The sequence below is a fragment of the Nothoprocta perdicaria genome, unplaced genomic scaffold, assembly GCF_003342845.1.
Source record: "Nothoprocta perdicaria isolate Ctin4 unplaced genomic scaffold, notPer1 scaffold_24, whole genome shotgun sequence".
NCBI classification, from domain to species: Eukaryota; Metazoa; Chordata; class Aves; order Tinamiformes; family Tinamidae; genus Nothoprocta; species Nothoprocta perdicaria.
In genome coordinates, this window is record NW_020455466.1 from 3,115,017 (window position 1) to 3,127,529 (window position 12,513).

Genomic DNA, 12,513 nt, shown 5'->3' on the forward strand with positions numbered 1-12,513 from the left:
TTTAAATCTTCATCTTCTGTTGGTTACTGATAAGCATTGGTTTTTCTATGTAGATCGTGACAGATCAAAATAATCTCATTGTGTGACAGTAGTGTCCTTAGTTTCCTGTAGTACAGGTTTTTATATTATTTATTACATAAACATTATATTATTGCTAAGGATTTGAAAAGCCTTGTGGGAGTCATTATAAATATATTTAATATGACATTTCCCCAGGACAATCAGCTAAACTTTAACAGCTGTATCTTGCAGCTGTGTCTTACAGAAATGTTGTAATAATCCAATTGTCAGTGAATTATAGAAACACGGCTTTCATAATTCATTTGAAATGAAGTGTAGGATTTTTTTATGAGGCTTTCTTAATGTTTAATTTTAATAAAACTACTACTTAAAGAAAAAAATACAGATGGCAAATAATTTTCGGTATTTTAACTTCATTGTAAAGTATTCCTAAATCTGAGGGTATTTGTTTTATGGTGAAGATTCCTAAGCTGAAAAATGYGTATGGGGAGAAGTCAGATGCTAAAAGATAAATATTAGCCTCTATAGTAAATTTTAGCTATGTAATTTCTTTTATCTCTTACTTGTATATTTCTTACATTTTACAAATAACTTTTTCATGCTTACATCATTTATAAAGTAAAATCATGGGTTTTTTTTCCCCCAGTTTAATAAACTAGGTTTTATTTTCAGGGGGAAAAAATATAAAAAGGGATTAACATGCAGATGTGACAGTTGAAGGTGGCCAAATGGATAAAGGTATTTCACAATCAGCCTGTTCTGTACTTTAACCTGAAAGAAATAACTAAAACYTGGGAAAGAGCAATTAAGTAATTTTGTAGTCACATGCGCATTGCAGCAATATTACTGGCACACACACGTCTGAGAGCTGCCCTTGCAGTGTCTTCCTCATGTACAGTAGCACCCTTGTCTGCACGGGGTTTGCTTGTGTAAGAAAAGGCCACCCAGTGAGGGAGATCCAATGGAGTTACGTTAAGATGACTCCATTCTCACTGGAAATACTATATATACACGAGAAGAATTTGAGGCATTATTGTCTGTTGTCCTGTTAGCACTATGTCTAGATGAAAAGATATTCTATGTTTGTCTTTTTGTGGTAATGAATTATCTTGTGATTTTCTTTTTTATTGATTGGGAGAGATGCTTTGACTATGTTGACTGAATTTTGCCTTACACATCCCTTCTGCTCATATAGAAATTTCAAAGTTATTGTTGAAATTTTAATCTTTATTTTAACTGAAGTTCTCACTTTTAAGAGATTTGGTGTATTTTTACAGAAATGGTCTAAACCTGACATTATATAGAATACCACTTTTAATAAGGTCTGTTGTCATTTATGTTTCTGAAGGTATCTTAAAACTTATAATACATACTTAAAAGAAATTACCCTACTTCTGTCATAAAGAGCAAGCCTAGCGCATCCTTAGAAGGATTCCCATGGCTGCTGTCCTGACAGAAATTCATAATAAAGAGCCTGAAATAGGTGAGTGGCTTTCTCTGCCTCATGAAAGTACTATCAGTTCAAATGAGATATATAAAAGAGTGACCTTCAGGGGAAACCAATGCACAAAATCAGAGTCCAGATGGAGCAGAATGCAGAGTAGCATTCGCCATATGGTGAATGTATAAGATGTTTATGACTTGTGACAGAAAATCACTTCTGCTTTCTATTTACCATAGATATTACCATATTTATGGTACAGGTCAGGAGAAGAAGTCATGAGAAAATTCTCAGTTGGGAAAAATGATGTATCAGGGGTTGCGTTTTGGATGTGGTTGTGCTGTGACACGGGACAGGATCCTGCTGGAGTGCTATGCCTTGAAATGAGTAATATGTGATACCAAATTTATTAGGTACCCTAATAATAGTGAGGGTGTGATACTGGTACCAATCTGTGCAAATCCCAGTCCAGAGCTTGATTCCCAAYGCCCCTGGCTGCATCCTTGTCTGCTTGTGTATTTTCCTCATGTGACCTTTGAGAGCGTATGTTTGATGCAACCTGCAAAACCTCCCTAATCTAGTGGAGAAGTGATGTCACTTTTAAGTGCTTGAGAACTGGTTATTCATGTGATGCTGTTGCCAAAATAACTGACATTTATGTGCATTGCTGGTTAAAGTTCACTTATATTCTTTCTTAAGTTCAGTGTATCCAGACTGGTGATACGTTTGCGTGCGGCAAAGTTGAAAGCAGTTGTGGTTACTGCTCTGCACTTTGTTTAGCTTCAGAAACCTGCAAAGTTTGTATTGTTTTTAGCTAATGTTTTAAACCTCCTTATCAGAAAATATGAAGCCTGTGGCTTGCGGGTGGGGCATGTTTTGATTTGGGATTGGTTTTGAGTAAATATTATGTGCTTTGAGATTATAAATGGAGAAGACTTTTATATATATATATATATATACATTCATTTGATGACTTTGGCAGATGTCAAAGTAGTAGTGGATTTACTGATACTTATAAAGGGAAGTGCGCTGAGCATATTAGATACTCTAAAAGAAAACAATGATCAAAACAGTGACATTAACATGGTCGGAGCAAGTTCTGTCATCCCGAATTACTGTAAAATTTGAAAATACCACCTATTAAATATTAAGGGCAGCAGCTGGGAAGCATCAGCATAAAGGGGAGGCTGGTGCTGTACACAGATCTTCTCCGATGTGTTTAGGAGTGCACAGCTGCAGCATCTCCTCAGACTAATCATAACCACTAGCTTCCAATAAAACACGGTGTAATTATAACACAGTTACACGTTGCCAGTGTAATTTTGTTGCTTGTAAGCTGATTGATTCTGTGGAGTTTTTATTCAAGACGTTGCATTATATGAAGGACTTAACTGTTTTCACTCGGAAATGATTCACATTAAGTGTTAAATGACAGTTCTTGATTTAACTGTAGTGTGATTTGTACCTCAGAAAATAGTGTGCTGTGTTATTGACTGCACTTTAGAGTGTTACAAGCTGTTGTTGCYCAAGAGTGCAATAGGTAAATAAGATTTGATGTGTAATTGTAAAAGGTTAGATGGAATCGGGTTTGTTTGAGATGCAAAAGTTAGGGGATTTTAAAGACTATTTTGGAATTCCTTAGTCTTGGAGGAATGTTATATAAAGAGCAGTTTGTTAATGATTTGGGGCACAGAAGTTAAAAGYGACTTCCAGAGCTTCCTGTAAAGCCCCTAGTGTGATTCCTGCCTGTGGAGAATTAGCTGCCTGAGGTGCTATTGAGGTCAGGAAGATGCTGAACGGCGGCGTCCTCCGTGTCGGTACCCACGGAGGGAGCTGCGCGCGGCTGGGAGCTGCGTGGGGCCRTCTCCAGCAGCCCCTTTCTGAAGGCTGCTGCTCACAGACCTGCGGAAAAGCTGCACCCTGCAGCAACGTGTTGGGCATGGAGATGGGCTTTCCCTCATGAAGGTATCCAGGTCTTCCCAGCAGCGTTCCGTGACATGACAGGCTGTAGGGCAGCAGTGCGGATCCGCTTCATCTCCAGCATCTTGCCTTTGYTCTGGAAGAGCGACTGTTTTCCTTGGGGCATGCAAAAACGCAAATGAAGAGGATTCTGGTTGCAGCAGCCACAGCAGGTAAGATGAGCTCAGGTTCCCGCTCTGCACAGGGATTGTTTTCCATGAGTCACACRCGGCATGATGTGCCGGCTGCACGGGCGCTCGTGAGTGAGCTCTGAGTGAGGGACAGCATCCAGCTGTYTGGCGTCTTGCTGTGCCCCAGTGAAGTGCGGCTTGGCAAGAATTGAGCACATCCAGGGTATAGCCCAGTTTGTCTGGGTTTGGAGGCTCTTTGTGTGTTTGGTTTTGTTTTCTTAGTGTCTCTTGCCAGTATGTAAACAGATCCCTTTCCACCCCACAGAGTCCCAGTTATACCTTCTAGAGATATGCATTTGAATATCCTTGGGCAATAGGAATCTCCTCTGTCATTTTGGTCCATTCTTTTGCTATGATAAGAACCAGTTCATGCAGTCTCCTAAATACAGCAGTCACGTTCATGGCTATTCCAAACGTGGTTAGGTTTTCTGCTCTCCTCAAGGTTCTGATGTTTAGAAACAATGTTCTCACTTTCAGCTGAATCTTACTACCTGGTCAGTTTATGTACATATATATATATATATATATATATAAAAATAAATATATATATAAAAAAATATATATATATAATTTCTATTTTTCTTCTGTCAGTTTTGCCGTTTAGATTTCTTTTCCTTAGTCTTCACATGCCGTGGCCTATAAATCTTGTCTTCTGTAAAATAGGTTCTTATTTCTCTCATCATCCTCACATCTGTTCTAGTAAAAAAATTCATGTAGTTAAGTCCAAATSTGGCTGAGCAGAATTGCATGCTGCATTTGATTCTGGTTATACCAGTGGCTTGTATGATGACATTGAATCTGCCCTATTTTGACTGGAAATAATCTCTCRTGATAGGACTTAGGAAATGAACTCTGATGATACAATGTAGGCCTGTGTTTATCATCTTTTTTTTTTTCCTTTGCCAGATCACATTGGTGACTCACAGTCGCCCCGTGATCAATTTGTAGGCTGATCTTTCCCCTCAGTATCTTCTGCGATGATCCCTGGTTCCCCACATCCTGTGTGAGTTGGCTAATCACAAGCTTGTTTCAAGTCATGAGTGACCACCCACTACAGCTTACACCATTAAAAAAAAAAAAAGTGGTTTCCATGCTGTCTTGTGATAAGCCTGAGCCTGGCAGTTGCCTTTTGTGTGTCTGAGAGTCTACTGAGATAAGACCTAATATGAATGACAGTGAAGCCCCCAATGGTTTTATTTTGGTGAAGTTTAGATGTAAAATGGTGTGAAGCTGCTTAGCCATGGAGTGCTTAGGACTAGGACTTTTCTGTGACTGATGGCAGAACTTCAAGTTCTTGAAGAACTTTTAAAATAAGCAAGGTGATGTCTGCTGTGATCACACGCCCTAGAATTACGTGGTAGCTGAGAAGGGTTTCCAGGATTACAATTTTGGATTTTAATTTCTCCTGTCTACCGAAGCTATCTGCTTACAGCCTCTCTGTAAGTATTTATTTTTGCGTATCACTCATAACTGATCTCTGCCTTTGTTCTGTCTGTAGCATGGGAGTAAGGTTTACCTCCTACACATGCCTTTTATGCTCGTGTTGGAAGAACTTTTGGAACTTCCATCCACGCTATCTTTGAATCTTGTCTCGCCTAATAAGACCTTCYCTTGGTTGAGGGCTGTGGGTACTGTCACAATTTTAATGATTATGCTCTCTGCATTTTGATTTTGTTTTAATGCATTCACTCACAATAAAAGTAGAATAATTTATGCCCCCGCAGCGCAGAAGTGTAACTTGTTCAAAACAAATTCTTCTTGTGGCAGGTGCAGTGAGTACTGTCTTTTAAGATTACTTAACTTTAATATAAAGGGTAAGTCAGAATAGGCTTTGAGGTGTATTTCCGTGTTCCGTTTTGAAAGCAAATAAGATGCTAATCTCCTTATGACAATATAGACTTTCTTGTGCCTTTGAATTTACCCCATTATTTTCTCACATTGCAAATTTCCTTTTTTTTTTTCCCCTCTCCTTTTTTGAAATGAATGGAAGTAATTCTGATGTGTACTTTCTGTATTTTCTCGTGCCCAAATAGAGACTCTTTCCTGGACTATCGTTGTTCTCTTCAGTAGTTATTTAGTAATGATCCTTTCTCCACTGCCCTTTCACAAAGTCTGTGTAAAGGCTGAGAAAGCTACATGAGTGTGTGACAATAAGATTTAAATAAAACTGTACAGTGTGCTAAAGTAATGGTTAAGGCCCACTGGAAGAAGCCCACAATTACAACAATTGTAGCAGGGTGCTGAAAAGACTTAAGTGGTTTCTCATGCAGATTTCAGGGGCAGGATTCCTGCTGTTGCTCATTAGTTATTTAGATTCCARAGTGCAACATCTCACACTTTAATGGCTGTAACCTGCTGAGCCTCACACCTAGACCAYGGAGGGCCAACAGACTCAAATTCCCTTTGAAAAGGAGAAAAATGTGTTTATTTTGTAGATATATTATTCCCTTTCCCATCTGCAGTTGGCTTTAGTAAGKAGTGTTTTCTGTTTTCCTGCTCGGAAGGGAAAGTAGGCTATCATACCGCTGAGGGAGAAAATCCCAATCTGTTGTAATAGTATCTGTGTTGCCAGACTGGTATCCACAAGCTCAAAATAATTGCTTGCCTCCAGCTTTGAAGTCACTGTGTTCTCTAATTAGTTTACTGATCTAGAAGTGGAGGAATTAGCAAGTCCTGGCTTAACCTTCGTGAGGCGACCGTCCCTTGCAATGTACTTGGCAAACCTTTTAAAGCATCGTCCTGTTTGCGTGTGTGCTAATGGGCTACGGAGAATAAAAGTAACCTGCTAAAAGGTAAAACGGATCCTTTTCCTAGTTTGCTACAGGTGTTAAGTGCATTAACAAACTTAAAAAAGAAAAAAAAAAAAAAGAAAAAATGAGGACTAAGTTTCTGTAAAGTCATTTAAAAAGGAATGGCTTTCAGAGCAGAACTTCATGCACGAATGCTCAAGAAAACAAAGAAAAGGCAGAAAGAGGGGAAGAGCGTAATATGGAGTGAGGAATATGAGCATATTGCAAAGGATGCAGCTCCTCATTTTGGAAGAGGAAAAAATAGGTTTTGTGCATCTTTGACAGATGGATTTATGGGTGCCGAGAGACCTGGCTTTAAAACAGTAGATTTAGCCAAGAGAATTAACTCGGGAGTATGGTGAAAAGTCAGAACCTTTTGTAATAGCTGTTTTTATGCCAAATGTAATAGAGGGACATTTGTAAGAAACCCACCTCCTGGTTGGTACGTTTATAGTGTGGATGGACTGTGTACGAATCAGAATGAGGTAGCGGAAGGTAGGACAAAGAGGATTTAATTTTTTTTTTTTTTTGAGTTCCTTAAATGAGAAGGATGTAGTGGTTAAATGTTTTGTGACAGCAAAGCTAACGGTGTCTGGAGAGGGTGAATCATCTCTGTGTCCCATCTGTGAGTCTGTTGAACGCAGGCAGATAAGAGCCAGCAGGCAGTGCCTTTGATTCATGTGCACGCAGAGCTGCAGGTGTGTGTTCTGTCATCAGCCTGTGCAGTCAAACACTGCTCACCCAAGTGCCTGCGATCCCCGGGAAGCCTTGGGTCATCTTCCGTGCTGACAGCGGCAGCAAACACCCTACCCTACTGGAGAGGACTTGCCATTTTTCTCAGGCTGGAGAGCAGGAGAAAACTGTGAGTCTTCAGATATGTCTTGTTCTTGTTCTCACCCCGTCTCTCCATTGTTGTGTGGAAAAAGCTGTGAGGTGTCCTCTGATCTCGGAGGACCTTAATCTCAAAAGTGGAAAGTTGCTAAGTAACAAATGATGGTGCTGGGTCTGTATGRTCTATATGGTTTCCTCATTGCTGTCTTTTACTGGTAAGATTATTGGTTTGGCCAGAAATTCTCCGTTATAATACTACATGTATGCTACATAGTTCTCTGTACTGAAAAACAGCATTTAGGACAAACTTGTGACTCTTGGTTATGACTTACTGAAGATAAAAGGAAGTGCCTCTCTCCAGAGGTATAATTTGAAAGGAGATTGCATATTTTATAAACAAAGGCAGCGGACGCCTGCTATATATATTTACAAGCTACAGAAGGAGGTTATTTTACTGCAGTGATAAATCCTTTTGCCCCTGGAGTACCCAGGTATCGGCAGAAAGTCACCAATGGGTGTGATCCTTTTCAGAAGGCTGGAGAAAAAAAATGACGCTGATTCCTAATTTTTATTGCCCATATGGACTTATGTGTCTATAATAATGCAAAAGGCCCTTTTTTATAGGCTATCTGAAAGGATGAAAAGTGACAGCGARCTAAAAGTCTGTGTTAGCATGCATGTATTATGTATCAATCCACCATGAYTGTAATCTGTGCAATTATAGATGGATTAAACACTAAAGCATCAGGAAACAATAAAAGAATCTTTTTGGTTATGAAGTGATTATAAAGAGACCCAAGACCACAGTAAGGACGGGATGTAGCAAGGCAAGTGAGCTTGTTGATCTGAAGGATGAGATGAGAACAGAGGACTTGATTTTAATTTGATAGTGGGGCACAGTTTCCTTACTGCAACAGGATCGAAGGCGGTGTGTATTAGGCAGCATATACRCAGGGGATATACTGTGGAAATTCCCCTCACGTCCCACGTCTGAGGTGTGGGTCTTGCGGTAGAAATGAGGATGCGGTGGTGGGGTGMTGTGGGGAGTACAGGAGGTGCCCGTGTGTTATCCCTGTGGGAGCTCTGAGGGCCCTTGCTAGCTCTCCTGTCAAGTGTATGAGCCTGTCCTTAAAGTGGAGATAATTCCTTATAACGCTCCAGGTGGACTGTCGTGCAGGTCACCAAACTCCACRAATCTTTGTGCTCTGAAGAGAAGCGGTGACCATGCGGTTAGTACAATTTGATCATAATAGTTCAAGATTTTTGTTTGCACACGTAAGGCATGGATACTGGTGTGTGAAAAATTGCATGAGCAATTTGTGATCACAGTGTTTATCTGTTCACAAAGGGAAGCAGAAAAGCCCTGCTGAGAAATTTCTTTAAAATTATAAATTTTATTTCCCCTAATGGGGAGAAGAGGGTTTACAGTGTTTCAAAAAACAGTGGAGTGGATTGAGGAAAGAAACAAGAGAAAAGCAAGAGAAGGTCAAGTCACTGGAAGTGTACGTGCTTTAACTATTTCATTATGGTTGGTTTTATACATTATTTTTATTCATGTTGGAGGTGGACAGAGGGGAAAATGTGAACAAATTTTACAGTCAGAAAAGACCTTAAGGTCTTGCTGTACTTAATCCCTGGCACTTTTACGAAAGAGCTTGCAACAGTGTTCTCGGAATATCATCTATCCCAGGGGTGCAGCCTTTCAGCTGGGTCATGAAGTTTGAATGAAATTACACTGATTGTTGAACAATGTTGGTAGCCTTTGCAATGGGCAAGTAAACTACTGAGGTGCAAGTAAACTACTGAGCAAGCACCAGGGACTACAGGTACCTCTCCGTGCATAAATAGTGTTTGAGATCCTTGCCCTTTGTATTGACAGGTATTATTATAGGTGTAGGTTCATGGTTTTTGTTAGAACTAAGGAGCGTGCAATGAAGAAGGACAATTTTCTATTTCTATACAGAAGGCACTGTATAAACAGTGAATTCCTAGTGGCCTTCACTATATCAGTAGTGAATTCCTAGTGGCCTGTATGATTAAAGAATTATGTTTGCCACTAAAATCCCATTTTTGATCATTCACATGACTGGCACATGTTATTCCAGATATGCCATGTTACATTTTCCTTTCAGAAGGGCTTGCTTAGAGAAGTGCCGCTGTGTAAGGCAAACTGTGTTGTGATCTAACAAGYATTACACAATTTTTTGGGTAATCAAAAAGAAATTATATTTCTTTTGAAACTTGTGTGGGATTTAATGAAACTTGTATGGGATTTAAAACACTATGGTTTATGAAATAATTTAACAGTTGAATTAAGAGGGCAGGATTCCTAGGAATTAATTTGTCTGAGAGGCAGAGTTACTTTTATTAGGTGGTTAAATGTATCTGCCAGTGGAGTATGCGGCTGTGGCTACTGGTGGAATGAGCAGCAGATCTTTCGCATGATCCATCTGTAGACTTTTCTTCGGTACACTGGAGTACCAAATTACCACAGTATGGGAATTCTGAATGAGCAGTTTACRTGTGTCTAGTGTTTTGGTATGTTCTGAAAGAGGGCTGTAGTGCAAGCTCCTACCTTCGAGAGATRTGCGTCACCCTGAAAGCCTAAAAAACACCCAAACATTTCCAACAAGTGCCAGCCAGTGATGAGAAATATTTCAGTTTGCTTTCCAACAATCTACATAACCTGGACCTGCCACTGGAAAAAGAATTTCTTTGTAAGTCACTTTGCTGAGTAAGCTTTTAGCTGGTAGATAAAACAATATTAGATGGCTGACAAAATTAAATAGAATTTATACATTTCTTAAAAGTAATTTAACTCTTTATCTAATAAAATCAGTATATAGCAATAAAATACTACTTTAATTTGGAAAAATATGTTCATTAATTTGGCAGGAAGAGTTTCAAGTAAATTCCTCAAATGTTTTATTATTCTGTGGAAACGCTTCCCATGAATGAGTAAAGCCTTAAGCACTTGGTAAACGTATCTAGCCTTGTAGTTCCACACCATTAYCCACCAACGTAAGTCTGTGGTGAGTGTGTATTCCTAGACAAGGTAATAATTATGATCTGATCCTTGTAAGTATGCAAGTACTTGCATACCTTTATTGTTACGAGTATTTCTGTTGAGTCACATACATAAGTGTGTGGGAGGAGGTAGGATCGAAACCTTATTTTACATAACTGAGTTGTTCTTTGTGGATAATGCTTAATCCACTTGCAGCATCCTATGATTTACATCTATGAATTTTAAAACTAGGTAACCATTAATGCTCAGTAAAGTCTCTCTAGGTAGATTACTCTTGTCATTCTTGAATTGTTATGATTCATTAGTTGTCACTGAATAGCTCCTGAGTTGAAATTTATTGTGTGTGTGTTTAGAATATAGAAAAAATATGATGTTTTATTACCTATTACTGGAGGAAAATAGACACTGTTTAATGTCTGAGGATTGCTATTACTAAACTTTTCTCAGGGTTCCTTTCAGGAAAAGAAGGCTGCATTTTTCAGTTAAAAATGCATAAGCTTAAAAGAATAACACCATAACCTTTCTTGGTATATTCTAAAACATTAAAGAATCGTTTTTCTGTCTTTCAGTAAGACTTCCAGTTATCTTTAAAGTCACAACTTAAACCTTTTTAAGGATTGCATGGGAAGAGGAGGTGGAGATAATTAGGTCTTCTTTTTTAACTACAAATACCCATTTATCTTCAACCGCCAGATTGAAATGGGATAAAATAATCCTACATGTTTACAAACCTCTGTTTTAAATAACTATTTAGTTGGAGAGAAATAAGTTACATTGGTATTTATTTTTTGTTATTAGCAGCTAAAGGAAAAGTTTCCCTCCATGACCAAACTCAAGGGAGGTTGTTGGGGGCCTTTCTCTCATGAAGAAAGCGGGAGAGAGATCTGGGCCTGGCTTCCATCATGTTACCTGGTGGGCTGACTCTGTAAGGAAGAYAAGTAGCCTATCGAGCCAACTTTGTTTTCCGCAGCTGGAATCGTTGGGCTATTTTGGGAATCACTTGAAGGAGGTAGGATAGCTTGGGCTATTCCTGTGCTGGTCTTTGCTTGGGCAGCGCCAGGGTTTTGGCGGGGAAGCCAGTTCTCCTCCTTGCTCTGTGCCAGGCCGATGCCGAGGCTGGCAAGAGCTCGGTGCACCGAGTCACTCGGCTCGTGCAAAGCGACTGTCGGGCAGCAGAAGCATTTTCAGYGGTACCCTCAGTGCTATTAAATCATCATTTATTCACATGGCTTGTCATTTCCTGTGCCTCCAGGACARTCTCGCTGTGCTGAAACCAGCAGGTTTGAAAGGGAATTTTATAGGCAGGCTGGTACAGGCTTGGGATCCTTGCAGTCCCACTTTCTGACTTAAGCTCACATGTCGGATCTTTGAAATCTTGCAGGAAATACGAAGCCTTCTGCATTTCCTCAGGAGGGTTTAGGCCAAACAGTGTCGGTCACAAGCTTCATCTCGTGCCCAGGCCTATTTTGGAATCTCGCTGTTCAAAGTGACTCATGCCCGATCCAGTGAGGACTGCTGCAGTTCTGCAATACCTCYAGAGCAGTTGGTTCTTCTCATTATATAGGAGCTTCATGACTGCCTCTGTGGCTGCTTATCTGATTATCTGTATGGATTCCTATGCAAACAAGTATATTGGTCAGCTGAAAAACGCTTGTTGATGATGGCTAGAAGCAACTTCTTGACAATAGCTTTTTAGTCTGGCAACCTATATGTCATGAAGGTGACTAAAGAGTAAATGTGAATTGCCTTCCCTGACCGAATTTTTCAATAGTTGGCTACATGTTCCTACAAAGATTATGCAATGCATAATCCTATTGAAGTGACTCAACTCACTGCATGCAGATAAGGACATGTATGGACTGCGTGGAGTGTGGTCTTCCTGAGCAGTGAGAGTTAGAATCAACCCTCCAGTCTCAGCAGCAGTTGGTGCTTGCCTGCTGTAGTGAAAATGACCCTTGTTCTGCGTTTTTAATCAAGTTTAGAAGGCCTCCTGCGTAAGTGTAAAGAGAAGAGTCAGAGCTTTTTATCTGTTGCTCTGAATTATTGTATTTTGTATGTATCTTGCATAGACATACATTTTCACTTCCTAATCAGATGTCTACAAAGTAATTTGCAGTATGTATTTCCACTTTTAGGTCACTTCAGATTTATTATTATTATTACTATTATTTTCCCAAAAAAGGTTGACATGCAGTTTTTTTTCCATTTAACAGATAGTATGAAGAATTCTGTAACTTCCAGAAGCAACTGTCT